Source organism: Bidens hawaiensis, unplaced genomic scaffold, assembly GCF_021521415.1.
Source record: "Bidens hawaiensis isolate Kalapana, Puna unplaced genomic scaffold, B.hawaiensis_p1.1 tig00012490_1, whole genome shotgun sequence".
Classification (NCBI taxonomy): Eukaryota; Viridiplantae; Streptophyta; class Magnoliopsida; order Asterales; family Asteraceae; genus Bidens; species Bidens hawaiensis.
The window spans coordinates 14,351-38,532 of NW_027492024.1; positions in this window are offsets into that span (position 1 = coordinate 14,351).

Below are 24,182 nucleotides of genomic sequence, written 5' to 3' on the forward strand. Positions count from 1 at the left end.
GAACTATGTGCCCCCGTATAGTCCTATATGGGACGCATCGATGAGGTTCTTTTACCCAAAAAAGGAGGTGTCTCTAGAAAACCTCATTCAAAAACTCATGAGTCCTCACATGTACCCTGTTAACAAATGAGATTAGGTAAATCACAATTTCTAATGATTGAATGGTCTTCAAAAGATTATAGAGGGATATCAAATGCTAACCACTACATTATCCCACGAAGGATAAGAAAATGCATGTAGTAATTCATGAACTTGATGATTATGGATAGTTTCAATGATTTAGTTACGGTTTTCAAGATCCTAATATTGATCGTATGATTTTAATTTTGTATGACTTTATTTAAGATGGATCTATTGATCTTTTCTAAGATTTTTTCGTACATAAGATTCTTGTATTGGCTGTAAGATTGTATGATCTCGATCCGGTCTGACGTTGTGTTGACATGAATTGGTAATTTAGTAACTACTAAGATTAATTGGCACAACTGAGTGTGGTCTACATAATTACCAGTTGGCATTAATAACTGCCTATGATCAAAAACCTCTTACTTGGCATTAATAACAACAGTTAACAATTTACAATTTCGACTTTTTGTACATTTAAGCCACTCTAAGGTAATAAAAATTTTCACCCCCCCCCAATCCCCAGACTTGTCGTTAACATTGTCCCCAATGTTATATAACTTTTAAAAGAACATTAAGGACTTTGCTAAAAATGTCTGCTTAACAATTTTAAACATTGTGCCTAATGTGATGGTTATAACAAGCTATACAATTACACTATCAACAAAATAACTAGAGTAACAAAGTAAAATACGAAAACGAAATCTCCTGATATAGGTAACACGTGTGTACTCGTGATATCCTGGAAAAAATCGTCTTCTCCGAAGACTCAACTATGTCTGCAGCTCTCAAAAAGCGTAGAAGAAAGCTTCTTACAACTATTAGTTTTAGGTCTTTTAATATGTTGCAAAATTTTAATTTTTAATTACCAAGCCGAGTTAAGAAATTTCATAATTAAATTTCTTAAACGAGTAAAAATGTTAAAAGATGATTCCAAGATTAAACCCTGAGTGGAACGTCGTACGCCCCTGCCCGGAAGTAGGCGACGGTCAAAAAGGCCCCAAAACTCGTCCTCAATTGATCTAGAAACTCTGCAGTTCGATGCTCGAGATATCGACTTAAACGATAACAAATTCGGTGATAACAAGGATGAGTATGCAGAGTTGCCTCGACCGGGCGGTAAAAGAAGTCGTAGAAAGGGGAAAGCGGCAGGGTCGATGTCGGCGAGTGTCAATCAATCAATTATACCCAGTGAAGTTCCACCGACAGCAAAGCTATAGGTAGGGTCTGGGGAGGGTGGGATGTAGGCACACCGTACCTCTATCCAAAGGGATAAATAGGTGGCTTCCAGAGAGACCCTCGGCTCTAAGTACATATGTATGGATCAAAACAAAGGACATCAAAGTTCAACAGTTATATAAAGAACTAATAATAATAATAATATGTATGAAGCAGAAGAAGAAGCAGAACAAAGGGAATCAAAGTTAATCAGTTATATCAAAACTAATAATACTAATAGTAATAGTAATAGTAGTAATAATAATAATAATATATGAAGGGGAAATACCATTATGGTATGTGACCTAAATAAGTTAAGTATAAGCCCTAAGGTATCATTTCTTCCTAAAAATCCTTAACTTTAATTCTACTTCTCCAAAGATTCATATCCTCAACCATGTCCTCGGAGATGTTTAGGTCTATGAGATCATGCCTAATCCTCTCATCCCAAGTCACAATGTCGGCGAGTGTGATTGTGGAAATGAGAAGAGAATTCAACGAAATAAACCGCCTACTTGCCGATATACACGACCTTGGAAACGTTGTAACAAAATTCTGAATACACCAAGGTGTTCGCCAAGATATTGAGCGAGAGACAAATGTACAAAGAACTCGTTTTTTTACAAAAACCGACCGACCACCTTATCCGACATGCGTGAAGGCTAGTCAAAATAAAAAGGGATAAAACTATAAGAAAAATAATAAGCTTGATCAATAATATTTATTTTTAGTACTATGTGTTTTTTTAATGTATTTTTTAATTTATTTTATTTTTATTAAAAATAACAAATAATAATAAGATAATAATTGAAAGAGACTACATCTGCTCCATCTTTTTTTCTTTTCTTTTTTCATTTGGCAAATAACCCTAATAGCAGTATGGACACAAAACGCCTCTACGAGGACTCCACCATTACATGTGATCTTAGTCCGTAACAAATATTTTGGTTGACACTGACCCAAAAAAGAGTAAACTAAAACGTTAGATGACTAAAATTTATATAGATTTATGAAAAAGACTAATACGGTAAAAATGAACACATAATTTGTACGAGGAACAAAAGACAATATTTTCTACAGTTGTCCATGTTTGTTTCATTTGATAAATACGAATCTTAAAAATATTTTCTCTCACAAATACTGAAAACCAAAACAAGTCAAACTTGATAAATATAATTTTAATACCTTCATGTATGATAAACCTAAAATTTATGGCTGTCAAATTTTGGTTTCTAATATAAAAAACAAAATACATGTAAGCCAAAGAACGAAAAATAGGATCCCTCTTTCTTGGGAAATGACGGTAATTTTATTAATGCTTAACCACCTAAACAATACTAGTAAAAACGATTGGGTGAAGCCAACACCAAACGCTAGCAGGCACAACACCAATCCCTGTGATGTACTGAAAATCGTTTGAAAACATCTGGAATGTTATACTTTGTTATGAGTTATCTATGTTTAAAAATCTTAATGATAGTGTTGCAAAACTAGTCGTCTTACACAAATATGAGTTGTACAAAAACTTAAATGTCCCACTTTGCAAGCTTACAAATTACGAGCTTGTTGGTGTTGCACACCCAATTTATTACAATGCAGTATGTATTAGTATAAACTGAAGCATAAGATTGAAAAATTTACACGGTGGCACAAAGTCTCACCTTGTTCAGACAGAGATTTGGATTCGTGTATTAAAGTCTCGATCAGTCAAACAAGGTATCATTGCAGATACTAGTGGTATTATACCAACACTCTATATATGAGAGCAAACGCGCGCGAGAGAGAGAGAGAGACTAGAATGACGGATAAGGCCTTGATCTCTCCTATTTATAGTTGATTTCTAAGTCGGTCGTGTATCATGACTGCCTTATGAGGATGTCATCGTGTAGCGTGATAGATTTTTAGCCTTGTCGGGTCAGCCCTAGCTATGCCATGTGGCCTGACACGTGGCATGCATCGTGTCATGATTACATTTCCAACACGCCGCGTAGCACGATGGGCCAATTGAGTACCCGTCGCTAGGCCTGTAAACAACCAAACGAAAACGAACAAGAGCATGTTCGTGTTCATTAATTTAACTTTAAACGTACACGAACACTTAATCGAACACATATTTTGTGTTCGTGTTTTTTATTTAAAAATGAAAATGTTCATATTATTTTGTTTAAATTCTAAACGAACAGTTTACGAACATAACTGAACAAAGATAAACAAACATAAATGAACATATATAAACAAATGTAAATGAACACGAACAAACTTAAATGAACACAAATAAACAAATATAAAACCATTAGGTAGATTACTCTTCAAGATGATATTTAATTATTTTCCATTAATACGTAAATGATCATAAATGAACATAAACGGACATAAATATATGGGCATAAACGAATGTTCACGAACATAAATGAACAAACGAAATATGTGTTCATGTTCGTTCGTTTAATAACAAACACAAATTTTTTGTTCATGTTCATACGTTTATTAATTAAACGGACATAACAAACTACCCATTCAAACGGTTCACGAACAGTTCACCGAACGTTCGGTTCACTTACATGCCTACTCCACCAAAGAGCCACATTGCGCTCATAGCACTTCGCCCAACCCGTGCGCGTCGGGTGCTATGCACCCTTGCTAAGGCCACCAAATGTCTTATCATACACGAATATTATCTAATGATCCTCCTCTTTATAAGGAGGTCACATGTTTATCATTTTATCAATGTGGAACAAACCATTTTCCATTTCATCAATGTGGGACAAACCCATTTTCCATACTTCACATTTTCAATCACACATTTTGGATTGTTACAAGTCATACCCCAACTTAGGGCCTAGGAGTGTGAACAGTAATTGATACATGTTATGTAAATATATCAGAGTTTAGAGTTATAAAGTGGAAGTCTTGATTTAAATATTTACATATTTCAAAATACAGGGATTAAACACCCATTATTTGTTACAAAAGTATTTGAACAGGAAAACCATAATTTACATTATTTTAATATAAAAAGAGTCATCTGAGCCATCAGATCTTCTAATGGCTATCCTCCATCTTCAAACACATATTCATGATTACCTGTAAATAGTTACAAAATACGCTAGCAACACATGCTGGTGAAAACTTTGACACAAAATATTTTGTTTACTTAATTATCCCCTCAAGAAAAAACTTAGGTCTCGGGCCAGTGTGGCTTAGGAAATAATCAAGTTCTGAAATCTGAATAACAATTACAAACTCCAACTCTACTCGAAACTGCTCAGCAAACACCGCAGCGTTCGAGATTACTTAGCTACTACCAATATAAACAAGATAATCCCCACTCGAACATTACTTAGGTCCGGTCCAACGTGGCGGAGGCATTATCAGGCGTGGTGCGGTGTGCCCACCATCTAACCACATATGTTAGGATCCAGGAAAACGTATACGATAGCCTGAGGGCCAATGATTATATTTGTTTATAACGATTTAGGGATAAGTAATCCCATGTAATCATTTATAAGACTCGATTTATAAAGTTGTAAAGAGTTTGGACGTATTCACCTTTGTTATGATCAATGTGTCTCACTGATGGATGCTTCTTGTTACCTCAGATCTATAGTACGAGAATAACCTTCATAAATACTAGATCAATGATATAGCTTTAGACCTTTAGTCTATTTTCATAATCATTACCTTAATAATCATTTATCTTTTATAAAGTACTTGGACCTTTAGTCCAAGAGGTTTCATTATCTAAATACTACGTTTCTTCTTCATAAAGAAACATTTATATCAAGTTTCTTCAATGCTAAGAAATATTATAAAATCTTTATAATCATAAAGAAATAATATTTAATCTATACCATCCTCTTATTAAAACTATATTTCAATTATAATATAATCAATGTATAAACTATACCCCCCGACTAGGGTCGCCATGCATGACAAAATAATCGGGCAGAACCCCTACCTTGTATGACTAGTTTATGTGAAATGCTTAAGCTTGATGCAAGAAGCACTTTTACTTATTGGCGGGTAATCGAGGGAACAAAACGAACAACAGTTATACACTTTGCACGTAATTCGAGAAACGAACGTGTCGGGTGGTCGGGATCCTGGCACGCTTATGGAGGTTAAATATGTATATTGGAGTGTGGATGGATGAATTAGACATCACCCCATGGTATTTATAGGCAAAAATTGTTCTATTTTGCGTCGCGTGAAGGGCTTTCATCATGTTCGTTCGCGTAGCGCGAAGGACAAACTTAAACCGACTTTGATATTTTGTCCTTTGCATATCGCGAAGCACTCTTTCGTGTCGCGTGAAGTAGTCTATTGGTTAGATGTATCAAACACTAGGCTTGCCACGTGTCACCACGTGGTGACGCGTGTCCTATGACGTGTTGCCACGTGTCATTACCTTGCGCGCTTACTTCGTGACCACTTTGCGTAGCGTGAAGCACTTCTTTTTGGTTACTTCGCATCGCACGAAGTGACCAAAATTCCTGAAGTTTCATTTTTGTCCATTGACTTTGATAACTTGTCACGTCTTGGTCTTGCTTCCACTTTCCAAAAATACTAAGCCGGCTCTCAAGTGGCTTGCAGCGATGTGAGCGTGCGAAGTGTGCCATCAAAGCGCCACATTGCGACCATCGGTCGTGCCATTCGGGTGCTACGCACCCTCCACTAGGACCACTGGGTGCATGTTTGGCATATAAGAATATTACTATGGAAACGCATCTCCTTATAAAGAGCTTCTAAGTTTTTATTATTTTCCATGTGGGATGGATTTATCTTTCCCATATATACTCATGTGAAATACTTTCATTTTCTTCCTTCTTTCCATGTGGGATAGATTATTTTTTTCCCATTTCCTTAATATGGGATGATTCGAAGTTCCAACTTTATAATATATACACATCTCCTTACTTAATTTCTTTACCATGTTATATAAATATCTTTCGGTCATTCGTCTTTCAAAATTAACATTTTTAACCCAAAATAAATATGAGATTTTTCGAGATGTTACATCTTCCTCACCTTGGAGTGAATCTCGTCCTTGAGATTCGTTAAAATAGGTGCGGATATTTCCTTCTCATCTCACATTCTAAATCTCAAGTTAAATTTCGGTCATCTTCGGGAATTCCATCTTATTTTGACCAATTTTAACTTTCGCCTTTTAAGTTTTTTAACCTTGAAATTTTCAACTTGTAGAGGTTGTTCTACAAATTTTAGATTTTCGTTGATTTCGACGTCTCTTAAAGGCATAGCTAAAGTTTAGTCAGGCAGACATTTACGTAGGTTGGAAACATGGAATACGTCGAGTATTACTTTTATCTCTTCGGGAAAACGTTATTGATAAGTGTCACACCCCGACCAAAGGCGGCGGAACATGCCGGGATGCGACGGATTGCCCATAAGTGCATGACACTATTTAAAGCGACAATATTTAACAAACTCATTTCATTTCACAACATCAAAAATGTCACATAACCAAATATTCATAAGTCAAATACAACAACAGGTAACAAAATGTAGCAAATCAAATATTGTTCATTTTTGCTAATATCCTAGAGGTATTTGTGTCGTTTTCTTCTCCAAACACCATAATCAACCTAGATGCAAACCTGTAACATTTCATAAAATAAAGTTTATCAACACAAAGGTTGGTGAGAAATTCATAGGTTTTGAACAATAAGTATATAATAAGAAAAGCCACAATCTTGTATACAAAACAACAAATATATAGCAATAATTTGGATAATATGAGGTCGCTAATAAGAATAAATCAGCGGCACCGTCTATAAGAGAATACCAAATAGATTCGGATTTCATGAGGTCATTAATAAGAATACATTAACGACACCGTTCTATTAGAGAATACCATATAGTTCACGGATTTATGATTCAACCCTCCAAAAGCGGTAAACACATAAACATATAATCATGTAATCATAGAACACCAAATCGAGCATTTATTTAAGTAAAGTATACAATAACGTTTGTGGTTTAAGACTCAAATATAAAGCATTTAATTTGAATAAGTATGAAATGTCACCCCCAAAACAAAAGATGGAAAACGGCCATCGCGATCGGAGATGATAAACAATGGTAAACCGTGTCGACACACAATTTCCCGAACATATATTTGAGCAAGCTGCTCGACAGAATACTCCTCGCGGATCGGAATGAAATGAGCGGATTTTGTCAAACGATCGATGATCACCCAAATGCTATTGTTGCCTTTTTGGGTGTTGGGTAATTTGGTGATAAAGTTCATAGCAATGTCTTCCATTTCCAAACGGTAATCGGTGGTTGCTCGAGTAGACCAAAAGGTCCTTGATGTTCGGCTTTGACTTTTGAGCAAGTAATACATTTAGATACATACAACGCTATGTCATTTTTCATACCCGGCCACCAAAAGGTTGCACGAAGATCGAAATACATCTTATCCGCACCGGGATGAACGGAATACCGCAAATTGTGAGCTTCGTCGAGTATACAAGTACGAAGATCATCGCGATCGGGAACCCACAAACGATTGAGAAAGTACAAAAGACCATCGGGTTTAGTATTCGTATTTTGTATTTGTATTCGTTAAACCGACCCGTTATGCCGTTTTAATAATTCGTGTTTGTCGTTTATCATTTAATTTTAATTACGATGATTTATAGTTATTAGTCGTTCATTTTCTATCCGTTTAGTTCAAATAACGAATCTCCGAGCCTTAAACGTTAATTGAAATAATCATAACGGCATAAACAATCCAAAGATAATAAAATATATCAAGTTTGATTAAGTTATATATGTTTGTAAAGTTCAAGGGTTAAGAAGTAAATAAACTTTAAAATCAGTTTTTACGTATTTAAGAAGTTAGAGGGCTTAAAGTGTAAATTAGGATTTAAAATTATAATATATTATTATTATTAAACACCCTAGCCGCTCCCACCCCTTCCCTTCTACGTTTTTCCGACGAGGCACGCTCCGGCCGGCGATGAGAAATTTCGGCGACCTTTAAAACCACTTCAAAACGCCATTTTAATCAACTTTTAATGTTATAAACTCGTTTCTCCACCATATTAATGCTTAATCAAGACCCATTATGCGTAATAACACCCTACAACGTTCGGATTCAACCCTAAAACCGCCGGCTAATAATTTAAAATTCATTAACTCGATTTAATCACCCAACGGACAAATTGAGGCTATAAATAGCACCCTAATATTCTTCTAAACTTGCTACAGAAATAAAATCATACAAACAAACTCATTATTATCATCAAATTGTTCTTATATAATCGGTTCCGGACAACTCGTCGTTCAACCACTTTCCGGCGTCATCAGAGGTAATTGATAGGTGGATTTTCATTGGTTTGATCCGTCTAACAAAACCCCCAACCCAAATCAATCAAACCTAAAACGAATCTGGAGAATTGAGAACCTAGGGTTTATGTGAAGAAGGTGAAGTTGGGTTTGTTGTTTATAATTATTAGTTTCCATATCTTAATGACAATACTAAATTGGTCCAGTTGTTGTGTATGTGTTGTGTGGGCATGGAGACCCGGGTCACAGCAAACCCATATTATTTCTTTTAAAAACCATTTTTTACTAGTTATAATAAATTAAATATATATTAATTAAATATTTGAAGGACGAAAATCTACCACTGTTTAAGGATAAACTCATACTGCAGACGCGGGATCAGATAAATGGGGACTCAACTCATATATGGGAAGCTATGGCGACAAAGATCATTCAAGTAGCAAAGGAGACTCTCGGGGTCACAACAGGAAAGATAGGTGGCCATAAGGAGTCTTGGTGGTGGAATGAGGCCGTACAAGTCAAGATAAGGGACAAACAACGATGTTTTAGGGAGCTTATGAGGTGCATGAATGAGGAGGAACGAGTGGAATTGAGAGGGACATACAAAACGACAAAGAGAGAGGCGAAGAAGGCAGTGGTGGAAGCAAAAAACACGGCCTATAAACGGATGTATGAACGTTTAGAAACAAAAGAGGGGGAACATGCTATGTTTAAGATTGCCAAAGCTAGGGAACGTAGAAGGCATGATCTAGGGCCTGTGAAGTTCATAAAGGATACAGATGGGCATGTACTGGTCAAGGAGCAGGACATCAAGCTAAGATGGCAAACCTACTTCCACAATCTTTTTAACAATTGGAGAGCTTTCCAAGAAGAATATGACGACACAACCTTCCAACGACAACAACCGAATAACTTCTACTGCCGACGGATCACACGGGAAGAGGTGCGTACTGCAATTAGGAGGATGGGAAGGGCTAAGGCGGTTGGCCCAGACAACATACCCATCGAGGTGTGGAAGTGTCTGGGAGAGGAAGGGGTCATTTGGTTAACTACTTTGTTCAATATTATCCTCAAATCTAGTAAGATGCCAGACCAGTGGAGGAGCATCGTTGTAGTTCCTATCTATAAGAACAAAGGCGACGCCCAATGCTGTGGTAACTACCGAGGAATCAAACTACTAAGCCATACTATGAAGCTATTGGAAAGAGTGATTAAAGTTAGACTTAGACGGGAAACTCAGGTTACGGTGAATCAGTTTGGCTTCGTGCCGGGGCGTTCTACCACAGAGGCAATACACCTTTTAAGAAGATTGATGGAAAGGTATAGGGAGAAGAAGCGTGACCTGCATATGGTGTTTATTGACCTAGAAAAGGCCAACGACTGCGTGCCACGACAAGTGCTCTGGGAGTGCATGGAGGGTAGAGGAGTCCCGAGGAAATATATAGAGATAATTATGGATATGTATACCAGGAGTGCAACAAGTGTTCGTGCGCCCGTGGGGGATACTGACTTCTTCCTTGTAGAGGTAGGCCTTCACCAGGTGTCTGCGTTGAGTCCGTTTCTTTTTGCAGTAGTCTTGGATGAGTTGTCAAAGTCGATTCAAGGGACGCTCCTGTGGTGCATGATGTTCGCAGATGATATTGTGTTACTTGCTGAAAGAAAACAAGACCTAAACAGGAGGCTAGAGGAGTGGCGAACAACCTTAGAGACAAAAGGTTTACGGATTAGTCGCTCTAAGACGGAGTACCTACACTGTAATTTTGGTGGAGTAAATGACAATGAGGACACCCAGATCACCATTGAAGGGCAACCGGTTCCGCGGGTAACGAAGTTTAAGTATCTAGGATCATTTGTTCAGAGCGATGGGGAATTAGACAGTGATGTGACCCATCGAGTTCAGGTAGGATGGTGTAGATGGAAAGCAGCCACAAGTATATTATGCGACAAGAGTTTCCCAACTAAACTAAAGGGAAAATTTTATAGGGTAGCAGTTAGACCTGCAATGCTATATGGAACAGATTTTTGGGCTATTAAGAAGGCACAAGTGCGGAAGATGGAGGTAGCAGAGATGAGAATGCTAAGCTGGATGTGTGGGCACACAAGGTTAGACCGAATAAGAAACGTTGTGTTTCGAGAGCGATTAGGGGTAGCTAACATATTAGACAAGATAAGAGAGTGGAGATTGAGATGGTTTGGACATGTGAAGAGAAGGCAGGCGACGAACCCGGTTAGAGCCGTAGAAAACATTACTATAGAGGGGAGGAGGGGTAGAGGACGTCCTAAGTTGACGTGGGATGAGAGGATTAGGCATGATTTGATAGACCTAAATCTCTCAGAGAACATGGATAGGGATAGGAATTCTTGGAGAAGTAGAATTAAAGTGAAGGATTTTTAGGGAGAAATGAATACCTTAGGGGCCTCTATTTACCTTATTTTTGGTCACACACCATTATGGTATTTTCTTTTCATATATATAGTATTATCATTTTTACTACGTGCTACTATCGATTATACTATAGTTGAACTTTGATTTCCTTTTATATTTCCGCATACATATGTAGTCAAAAGCTGAGGGTCTCTCCGAAAGCTACATCTCTATCCCAATGGATAAAGGTACGGTGCGCCTACATCCCACCCTCCCCAGACCCTACTTATAGCTTTTCTATTGGTGGGACTCCACTGGGTATGATTGATTGATTGATATATATTAATAAATCATTCAAAATAAATAAAATTATTTTTATAGTTAAATTCCGTTAGCAATTTCGTTCAAGAACCAACTTTTACAAACCCAAACCGCTCGTTAAAACTCGTTAAATATATATATATATATTGTCGTTGTAATATTATAATTTCTAAATCAACAAACACTTATACTAATAATTATACCGGTAACGCTAAAATCCCGTAACATTATTATATACAAATTTAGTATAAAACTTATAAGTAATATTATGATAATAATTCATGAAAACCCGTTAACTTAAATATTAATGCACTTAAAAATGTGTAACAATATACTTATCAATAAAAACGTATGAACTATAAAACCGACATTTTATTTCATCAAATTAGTTAGTAATTCTTGTGTTTTTATTATTTTAGCTCGTGAGATTCGATCGTTAAGTTTCATATAACGCGCTTATTATATTACTTTCAAGTAATCATCCAATCTCAAAGGTGAGTTTCTCACACCACCTTTTTACCTTTTTAACTATTTTGGGGATAGCATATATATCCTATAACAATTCAATTTCGTTTATTTATTATTACAAACTGCAATTCGTTACATGGACTTGTGTACTTATTTGCTTACTTGCTCATGGTTTCCTCAATAATTATGATCATTTGCCCCCCTATGCACTCAGGACCTCGATGTTATGAGTGGAATAGGGAACCCCGATCCGAGTACATTTGGTTGTTACCAAATGGAAAAGACATTACTTGCGCTATTACTACACCAAGTTTCATGGAATTGTATGGTTTTTATGTATTTGTATCAAACTTGTGTGGACTCACCAACTATTGAATTAGTTGACTTTATTTTTTATATATGCTACAGGTACTTACATTAGAGGATGAAATGGCAAAAGACACTAGAAGTTAGGTTATTTAAAGAATAAACAAAAAGACGTGTTGTGTTCCTTTTACTTTGTATTTGCTTACTTGATAAACTTGTGTACTTGGGATTTGAATGAATTAATGATATTATGGTCACTTAATAGTGTCACATGTGTTTTTGGCAATCTGTACGTCACACCTGGGCCTATTCGGCTAAAGCCGGGGTGTTACTTTTTCACAAAGAGAACGGAAGCGCCCCAAGGAGAAGAGCTTGGACGAATGAAACCTTTATCCGAAAGTTCTTCGAGTTGGTTTGATAATTCTTGCATTTTCAACGGGGCAAGATGATAAGGATCCTGGCCACGGGCATCGTGCCATGTAAGGCCCCGTTACCGGTAGCCCTACTTTTGTGTTGGATTTACTCATAAACACAGTTATAAATATCAGAGTTAATTAAAACATTTACGCGGAATATAAAACTTTCATAAAACATTACATAATTCATAACTTGTCTCAAAACATCCTTTGTCTTTCAACATTAAAGCATTAAAATTAAAACATCATAAGTCTTCAGATGCCAGACTCTTGTTCAATGCCACGTGTCTCCTCAAGCGAGCTGCCTCATCCTACTCACCTGCGTGCATACTAAAAGTTAGCTACGCTAAGTGAGTTCTAGTTAATCATACACTATACAATACACATAAACTTATATTCTTTCATTCATGCTTTCATACTTTCATACTTTCATACTTTCATTCTTTCATACTTTCATTCTTTCTTTTGTATTAACTTACCTTCATATCTTACGTTATAAAGAGCATTACGCCCTACATTCCTCGAGTATTATTAGGGCTCGGTACCCTCCTTCCTCGAGTATTATTAGGGCTCGGTACCCTCCTTCCTTGAGTATTATTAGGGCTCGGTACCCTCTTTCCACGAGTATTATTAGGGCTCGGTACCCTCTTTCCACGAGTATTATTAGGGTTCGGTTTCCCTCTTTCCACGAGTATTATTAGGGCTCGGTCTCCCTCTTTCCTCGAATATTAGTAGGGTTCGGTTCCCTAGTTCTCGAATATTAGTAGGGTTCGATTCCCTCTTCGTTACCATACAACCATACATCATACCTCGAGTATTATTAGGGCTCGGTACCCTTTTCGTAACCATACAACCATCCTTTCCTTCTTTTATTAACTCTATCACATTCATACACATAAGCATACATATCATACTTACCTTATACTTAGCGTTACAACCTAACAATACGTGCAATATCCGAAGATCGTTCACGTACCATCAAGCAATCATTCATACATATCACATCATTCACATAAGGCATACAGTTATCTCTTAGGATAAGCGTATTAACAAACATATCGAGTATGCACACAGCCCCGAAAACATAACACATAAATGGGGCTAGAAACTCACCTGAACACGGTTACGTTCACCGTTAATCGTAATCCCTTTCTTCAGTTGTGCACGGCTGACTGTATAACAAGTATACGTATCAAACAACTATCACTACTCATATCATCTTTCTAGTCTTAACTACTACCCACAACGAACGGGGGTCCGGGGGCAGCGCCCCTGGCAGCGGGGTCTAGGGGCGGCAGCCCCTAGCAGGGTCCAAGGGGCAGAGCCCCTGGCTGGGGTCGAGTTAAACCTTAGGCGAACTTAGCTTTAGGCGAAGTTGTCATCAGGCGAACTTAGCTTTAGGCGAAGTTGTCATCAGGCGAACTTAGCTTTAGGCGAAGTTGTCATCAGACGAACTTAGCTTTAGGCGAAGTTGTCATCAGGCGAACTTAGCTTTAGGCGAAGTTGTCATCAGGCGAACTTGGCTTTAGGCGAAGTTACCAGTTAGGCGAACTTGGCCTCAGGCGAAGTTATCGCTTTGAAGGCGAAGTTATCGCTTTGAAGGCGAAGTTATCGCTTTGAAGGCGAAATTGCCCAGTTGCAGGCGAAGTTGCCCAGATCAGCCACGGCTTTGATTTCTGTCCAGCATTTTGGGCGAATTTAACACCCTTGTTATGGTTCGACATCACCCACTACGTTTCCCAACCATTTTCGGTCGTATCTACACTATAAAACTTGGATCTTTAAACTTCAAAGATCAAGAATCATACCTTTTTGAGCTTGTTGGGATCTCGTTTACTTGTTTAATCACAACCAACGCTCTCTCTCTCTCTCTCCCGGATCTGTCCGTTCCTCTCCCCGGCCGGCCGGCGGTGTGGTGTGTGGTGTGTGTGTTTTGGAGTGTGTTTAGAAAATAGATGGAATAAAAGATAGTTTGGGGTTTTAGGGGATATTTATATCCCTTAAATCCCATGGACCTAAGGCCCATTCTCATTTAACCCATCTCAATTATTCCAAGTCCATGATCCGCTCCTTACTCGATATTAAATAATTAATAACGCGAAATCACTAAACATAACTTTCTTTATTCAACATTATAAATTTTAGGATGTTACATGCCGGGCACAAGATCGATACAGAATTCAATCAGACGAACGGGAGGAAGACATGTGACATCATTGGGAAAGACGTCGAGGAAATCACGAACGATGGGAAATATCTTGGATTTTCCTTTCCCTTTTGTCTTTTGTCACCGCGGGAGCTAGAAACGGGACATAATTTTGGCGTAAGTACTTTTGCGATTGGGCGCACGACATGAGATTAAGTCTCCTAGGAGTAGTGTTGCCGAAGACTTTAAGGATTTTACCTTTAACAAGCGGAATACGAATGAATTTATCGAAACAAACGACTTCGGCACGGTGCAAAGATAACCAATCCATGCCTACTATGACATCGAAGCTTTCCATTTTCATCGGATGAGATCTATGAAGAATTTATGCTTGGAAAGAATGAGAGTACAATCGCGGACGACGGAATTGATGGTAATAGCATTGCCATTGGCGACTTCAACGGAAAACGGTCAGGAAAGCTTAGTTCGAGGCATAGCAAGTTTCGACTCAAATTTCAAAGAAATAAAACTCCTATCGGCACAGGTATCAAATAAAATAGAAGCCAAATGATAGTTCACCAAAAACATACCGTTCACGACAACGTTTGCCACTTGAGCTTGATTAGCGTTCATCATGAAAGATGGCACTTGGTTGCCATGGTTGACTTGAGGTGCTTGTTGTGGTGGTGGAGGTGGTGCTTGGATTGCTTGGATGGGTTGGATGAGTGGTGCATTGAGTTGGGGGAATTTGGGGTGGTAGGTTGGACTTGGTAAGCTTGGGCTTGGTAGTAAGGTACGGTCATGGTTTGGTTAGCAAAAGTGAGGCACGGGCAATTGCTGCGGAAATGGTTTGGATCTCCACAATTGAAGCAAGGTCGGGGTGGTTGGGGTTGGTTTGGTGGGTATGGTGCATAACGGTTTTGGGCATTTTGGGGAGTGGTTCTTGGTTGGTTGGCTTGGGTTGGTTGTGCGGATCGACATGAGGTATTTAGATGACCAAAACGATTACAAATGGTGCATTGGCGACATGGCAAATGTGATGGATGGTGACGTTGGCAATTGTTGCAAAGTGGAAAGGTACCGGTGTAGGGTTTTCGGGTTTGAAGTGGGGCTTGGGTTTGTTGTTGTGGTTGGGTTACGGCAAAGTTTCGGTAGTTGAATTTGGGTTTCTTTTTGTTGTTGTGGTGACAGGATGAGTTGGAGTAGTTAATTGCTTGTGGGGCGGGTTCAACCTTGGCTTGCGGTGCGGGCTCGGGATTGGCTTTCTCACTCGGTTTCTTGAGGGTTAGAGTACCCGCCTTCACATGGTTTTCCAATAGCGCACAGGCTAAAGTGATGGCGTCCTTAAGATTCACGGGTTTGCTACTCATAACGGAGTCCCGAATTTGCATCGGTAAACTCCCAATGTATTTATCAATTTCACGTTCGGTTGGGGTAACCAAATGAGGGACAAGAATGCTCAACTCGTGAAAACGGAGTAAATAAGTGGCGTTATCACCACTTTCTTGTTTTAGGTTCCAAAATTCTTCCTCAAGCTTTTGGAGCTCGTGTTTGGGACAAAATTTCTTCATCATAAGCGTCTTGAGATCGGCCCATGGAAGAGCCATAGCCGTATCCAAACCTTGGAGGTGCATAACACTATCCCACTATGTTAGAGCGGTTTCTCTAAACATGCTTGATGCAAAATTTATCTTTTTCGCGTCAGGGCATTCGCTGTGTCGGAACACACTCTCGGTCTATTCGAACCATTGCAACAATGTAGTCGCATAATTGGTTCCAAGGAACTAGGACGGGTTGGCACTAGTAAATTGCTTGTACAAGTAAGCTGCGGGTTTGGGTTCAACGGATGCAACAACAGGTGCGGGTTGGGTAGCTTGGATTTGGGTTATAAGTTCGGAAATCACAGCAGCCATTTGTTTGGCGACAAGAGCGGCCATACGTCGGGTGGAGTTTTTGCGCGGTTGGCGTCTTAGCGGAGGCATGCTAAAAGATTATAAAGAAAATGGGATAAGTTTTGGGTAAAAAGAAATTAATACGAGGGTGTAAAAAAACAAAATAAGATTGCAATTTTTGTGGTTGTGAATCCTAGAGTTAGTAAGGAGAAGATGTTAGTGTTAGATAAAATATAAAACTTTGTTTATAAATAACAAAACCGAAAACAAACGTAAAAGATTTTGAGATGGTTAAAGCTTGGAAATTTGAGATTTTGATATTTATAGAGTCGGAAAATCGTGCATGAACCACCATGACTTGATATTCCAACACTAAAAAGTTTATAAAACACCATGTTGGAGTCTAAACATGTGCACGAACCACCGCGACTTTTTCATGTTTTTGACTCAAATAGCGATAATAACACAATAAATCGAGATACAACGTCATGTCAAAACTCTAGTCTACGAACCACCGTAGTTCTATTGTTTTAACACCAAAAATTTGTATGGCAACCGGAACGCTCGCATTCGACTACTTAAAGTATTGACATATATAACACGATTTGTAGCCTAGAAAACGAGCACTATAACTCAACCATCCCAGGTAAGTAAATCACCTTCGATCCTTGGAATCTTTTTGTCAAATGGTCATTTTATAATGTCTCGTTTTCTATGATGGCTACAAACCCGATATAAACGCAACCTTTAAGGGATTTGAAACAACAGGATCCAAGTTAATCTTGTAATCCATAAAACATAATGAAGATCTACTTTTTGCGTTTTAAGGTAAGGATACCTTGGAAATACTTTGAAAGTGTGTGTATGTGAACATTTAGGATATTGGTGAATTGAAACAAGTTAATAAATAAATAACATGCGATATGAACAATCAATTTTGGAGTAAACACGTATAAGCACACGTATAGGACCCTAAGCATAACAATACTAGGTCGTTACGTCTAACCACTATCCTATTGCCAAGGCTCTGATACCAATCTGTCACACCCCGACCAAAGGCAGTGGAACACGCCAGGATGCGATGGATTGCCCATAAGTGCATGACACTATTTAAAGCGACAATATTTAACAAACTCATTTCATTTCACAACATCGAAAATGTCACATAACCAAATATTTATAAGTCAAATACAACAACATGTAACAAAATGTAGCAAATAAAATATTATTCATTTTTGCAAATATCCTAGAGGTATTTGTGACGTTTTCTTCTCCAAACTCCATAATCAACCTAGATGCAAACCTGTAACATTTCATAAAATAAAGTTTATCAACACAAAGGTTGGTGAGAAATTCATAGGTTTTGAACAATATGTATATAATAAGAAAAGCCACAATCTTGTATACAAAACAACAAATAAATGGCAATAATTTGGATAATATGTGGTCGCTAATAAGAATAAACTAGCGGCACCGTCTATAAGAGAATACCAAATAGATTAGGATTTCATGAGGTCGTTAATAAGAATACATTAACGGCATCGTGCTATAAGAGAATACCATATAGTTCACGGATTTATGATTCAACCCTCCAAAAGCGGTAAACATATAATCATGTAAGCATAGAACACCAAATCGAGCATTTATTTAAGTAAATTATACAATAACGTTTATGGTTTAAGACTCAAATATAAAGCATTTAATTTGAATAAGTATGAAATGTCACCCCCAAAACAAAAGATGGAAAACGGGGGATGAATGTACTCACGTTCAAGTAATAAACTTGAAAAGTTGATAATTAGAAGATTTTCCGGAACGATGAGTTAACGTATGAAGCCTAAATAAAAGAAAATCTTGGATTTAGAAAGGTTGTCTTGAAGATCTTTAAATAAAATAATTGTTGCAAAAAGTAAACAATTAAAGTTCAAGGTTTATAATGTAACTATTTAAGAATTTATAATAATAACCTTTTAAAAATGTAAGTTTGCTCGAAACCGGGTTAAAGTATCTAACCTTAATATTTACTTAACCTATGTTAAGTAATAATGTGAGAAAAATGCAAAAGTTCAAGTTCCTTTGGGATAAAGATACTAAAACGGGTCTTTAACGAGTGTTCGGGTTGTTGGTTCGGGTCTTGATAATTGGTCAAACCCAAAGTCAACTTTCCAAAATAATGAATCTTATGAGATAACTCAATAAAACTTTATAAGACTTAACCAAGTATGTAGATCTATTTTTTTAGAACTAACAACGTACGTTAAGCGAGTGTTCAGTTTTGTTGGTCCAAACTATGATATGAGATCATGTTGGATCCAACATTTACAAGTACTTAAGAAGATAATTAAAATCAGTTTGTAAACTATTTTTAAAGAAATATAGAAGTCTTGATGGTTAAAAACACACTTATGTGTCTTAAGCGAGTAAAAATCGGATCGGTTTTCATATTACAATACGTTCCTTGATGGTCTCCACATGCCCAAATAACCAAGAACTTTTATAAATGAATTTTAGAAACTTAAATCTAACATAAAGCATGTTTAAAACAATTATTTAACAAAACTAGTAACAAGTTCGGTTCACGGTTTGGACTATTTACGGTTAAACCGAGGTTAGTCTCTACGAACCCTCACCAGGGAACTTCATAAATATGACAAAAAAACTAAAAATAGCATAAGTTAAACAAGATTAATATGTGCAGACAAGTTATGTGTGTGTATATATATCAAGAACACGAAGTCCTCCATGAAGCCTTGCCTTACGAGGTCCGAAACTTTGACCAACCGGAGTCGGAGAAGTAACTACCAAAGGTAAAAAGGGGTGTGTATTATATATATGTTGTACCACCATAAACAAGTATAAATAAGACTATATAAGCTAAATAGAATGAAAGATTAAACTTGGGTTGACTCTTGGAAGTCAAACCTTCAAGAACACTAAAATAACAACCTTGAAACTTAAGAATGGAGAGAGAAGTTGGAGTAAGAGCAAGAGTAAAATGAAAAAGATGGGTGTGTATATATAGGGTAAGGGTCAAATCTTCTTTGCAAGTTTCTCTTTTATGTTTGCATAAAAATAAGTTGGTTAAACAAACAAGCAAAGCACAAAACAACAAACAAAATACAAAATGTGTGCAGACCTCTCCAGGCACCGCGCGACCTCTCCTTTTCCCTTGGTCGCGCGACACGGCGTGTCGGGGGGGGGGGGGTTGGCCCAGCTCGTCTTTTGTGGTTCGTTTTGCGTCCAGAAGTTCGCTTTTGATGTAATTTGCTCGTTTTAAGGCCGTTTTTGAATCCGTAAAAGGGGGTTTTCAAATTAAATAAATGGGAATGATTTGGTATCATAAAAATCCAATATTTTATATATTATGAGTTTCGTTTTACAAAGCAGGTCGGTTTACAACATAAAACAACACGAATACGAATACAATCGAGACCCGAATTTGACAAATGCCATAATAAGCTATAATGTCGATTCGTTCAAACACTTCGAATGGTCAAACAAAACGTGGACTTAGTTTTCCTTTCTTTCGGAATCAGACAACACCTTTCCAAGGTGATACTTTCAGTAACACTTTATCGCTAACTGAAATTCCAATGATTTACGACAGATATCAGCATAACTCTTTTGTCGATATCTTACCGTATTTAGTCGCTTATGGATTTGCAACACTTAGTCCGTGGTTTCTTGGACTATTTCAGGTCCATACATTTGGTTATTTCCAGTTTCAGACCAATATATCGGCGTTCTACATTTTCGTCCATACAAAGATTCGAACGGTGCGGCTTGAATACTTGTGTGATAATTATTGTTATACGAGAATTCCATTAGGGGAAGATGATCGTCCCAACTTCCTTCTAACTCGATTACACAAGCTTGTAGCATATCCTCAAGTGTTTGAATTGTTCTTTTCCTTTGCCATCAGTTTGAGGATGACAAGCAGTGCAAAGGTTCAATTGAGTTCCTAACTCTTGTAGGAAACTATACCAAAAATGAGATGTAAATCTACTATCTCTATCGGACAAAATAGATAATGGCACACCGTGTAATGATACGATATTGGTAACGTATATTCGTGCCAATCTATCCATAGAGTAAGATTCGTTGATAGGTAAGAAATGAGCGGATTTGGTTAACCTATCGATGATAACCCAAATTGCATTATGTTGACGAGTAGTCTTTGGAAGTTTTGTTATAACATTTATTGTTATCATTTCTCATTTCTAAATGGGAAGTTCGGGTTGTTGAAGCAAACTCGAAGGCTTTTGATGCTCAAATTTTAATTGTAAACAAGTTAGACATTTGCCTACATACAGAGCAATGTCTCGTTTCATTCCATTCCACCAGTAGTTTGACTTAAGATTTTGATACATCTTATCACTACCGGGGTGCATCATGTATTTTTATCTATGAGCTTCGTTCATTATCTTTTCACGTAGCTCACCAACAATTGGTACCCGGATTCTATTTCCACGTCTGAGTATGCCGTCATCTCCTTTGATTAAGGATCGATTGTGCCATCACGCTTTTCCTCGGAGCTGTTTTTTTCTTCAATGACTTGCTTTTGAGCTTTCTTGATTGTTCGATTAGATATAATCTTAAAGCTATAACTCTCTTGGGTTTCTCATGTTCTTTTCGGATTAATGCGCCATTCACCACATTGGCTTTACCTTCATGATAGATGATTTCACAATCATAATCATTTAAGGTTTTCATCCATCTCATTTGAAGCATGTTAAGATCTTTCTTATCAAAGATGTGCGTTAAACTCTTATGATCGGTGTACACGATAAACTTTACTCCATAGAGATAATGTCTCCATAATTTCAAAGCAAAAATCATGGCACATAACTTTTGATCGTGATTCGTATAATTCTTTCCGTGTACTTTCAATTGACGAGAAGCATAAGCTATTACTTTCTTTCTTTGCATTAGTACACAACCCAAACCCAAACCCGAATGGGATGCGTTACTAAATACCACGAAATCCTCCGTGCCTTATGGCAAGGCCAGTATAGTGCGTTAGTATGCTTTTTCTTAAGTAAATCAACTGCTTCTTATTTTTTGGTTCCCCATTCATACTTGATGTTCTTTCGAGTTAACGAAGTTAAGGGATCTGTTATGCGGGAAAATTTTCTATGAATCTTCGATAGTATCCAACCAAACCTAGGAAACTTTGAACTTCGGTTGGTGATCTTGAATTTTCCCATTTAGTTATAACTTTGATTTTGGCGGGATCGACTTGAATTCCTTTAGCATTTACAACATGTCCAAGAATTGTACTTTATGAAGCCAAAATTCGCACTTTGAAAATTTAACGTACAATTTCTCGTCCATAAGTAGTTCAAGTAAGATCCTAAGAAGCACTTTGGATCTTCTTCCGGTTTAGAATAAATGAGTATATCGTCGATGAATACGATTACAAATTTATCTAAATAGGGTTTGCAAATCCAATTCATCATGTCCATGAATGGATCTGGGGCATTAGTGTGTCCGAAAGGCAAACTCATAATGTCAAAACCTTGTGCGGAAAGCCGTCTTCGAAATGTGTTTTTCAGTTGATGTTATCCCTAACGTAAGTTTATTATAGAAAAGAAACTCTCTCCTTGCAATCGATCGAACAGGTCGTCAATCTAGGTAGCAGATATCGATTCTTAATAGTTACTTTGTTCAAGGCTCTATAATCGATATACATCCTCATGGATCCATTTTTCTTCTTGATGAATAATATTGGAGCTCCCCATGGCGATGACTTGGTCCGATGAATCCTTTTTTCAATTAGCTCATCTAATTGTTTCTTCAATTCCTTCAATTCTGTCAGAGCTAAACGATGTGAAGCTTTGGCTATTGGTGCAGTTCCAAGTATCAAGTCTTTACTAAACACGACTTCTCGATTGGGTGGAATACCTAGTAACTCATCGGGAAGACACCAAGAAATTTGGCAACTACATGTACATCTTTTATCTCTTTTGGTTTTGATTACTCGGTAACGTATGCAATAAATGTTAAAAACCTTGGTTTAGACATTTGTTAGATATAATCATGGAAACTATGCTAACTTAACCAACATCCTTGTCACCGGCAGTTTGTATTGTTCGTGAATCAGGAGCTTGTAGTTACATGGTTTTCTTATTGTAGATGATACGGACATGGTTATCAGATAACCAGTCCATACCTAGAACGATGTCAAAACCGTCTAATGTCATGGGTAGTAATTGATACGGTATGTCATATCCTGCTAACATGATTTTTCCATTTTCTAAGGTTTCAGAAATCTTAACTACCTCACCATTGGTTGTCTCGATGTTCAAAGTTTTATTCATTTTCGTTAAAGGTTTATTTAATAGACTACAAAAATTATAATCTATAAAACTTCGGTTTGCACCTGAATCCACCAAAACTCAAGCATAAGCGTTATTAACTAAGAACGTATCAGTGATTGTGTCCAGTATGTCGAGTACGAAGACTCGAGAATTTCCCTTTTTAGGCTCTGTCTTGGTGCCGCTTCCTCCAATACCTCCACCGCCATCAAAGCACCGCATTGCGCCCCGTGCCCATGCGTATCGAGTTCTTCACACCCTCTACTAGGTCCACTAGGTGCATGTTTGGCATATAAGAACATTACTATGGAAACTCATCCCCTTATAAAGAGCTTTCAAGTTTTTTTTTTACTTTCCATGTGGGATGGATTTATCTTTCTTATTAATACCCATGTGAAAGAATTTCAATGTTTTTCCTTCTTTCCATGTTAGATGAATTCAATTTTTCTTATTTCCTTCATATAGGATGCTTTGTTAGTGCACGGTTTTGTCGTCTCAAGTCTTTGTAATCGTCTTTCTAATTTATTATTATTTTAATGTAAAAGGCGTTTATGTAATTAAGACCCATATGGGATCTATGGCTCATTCGTTAAGGATGTTTAACGAATGAGGCCATTTGTTTTTATTTTTGGTTCATTCGTTAAGGATGTCAAACGAATGAACCTTAATCGTTATAATTATATGTCCATTCGTTACGGATATCTGCTCATTCGTTAGACATTGTTTATTGTATGAATTCCTTATGGAATGTTGACGAATGGGGTATAACGAATGAGTCATTCGCTATACCATTTTGGTAACTTATGTAATGAAGACGAATGAAGGCCATTCGTTACAGGTTGTGTAACGAATGGCAACTCGTCTTCTATATAAAGGTTGTTATGCCTTCTCATAAATTAAGTGTTCTTAAAGTTATTTCCTCCCTTGCCGTTACTCTGCCCAATCGTATACTCAAACACTTCGTTAATCTATTAACGATAAACGTATATCACATAACTTGATCCTCGGTTCAATTGTTATGACAGATTCTATCGATTGAAGCTCGTCTGTGTGTTTTCACAAGTGGTATCAGAGCACTATAGGGTTACATTACGTTTCTGATTAAGGTATTTGATATGAATTAAAGGTTTATTCATCGTTTAATTGTTCAATAAAAATCCGATTCTCTGTTTTTCAATTTTCATTGAATTAGAAAGTTGGACTGATAATTTGATGTTGAATTGAATATGTTTGGATTCGGATTTGGTAGTGTAAGGTTTATTGGTATTCAATTGATTTATTGATTGAGTTTGGAATGGA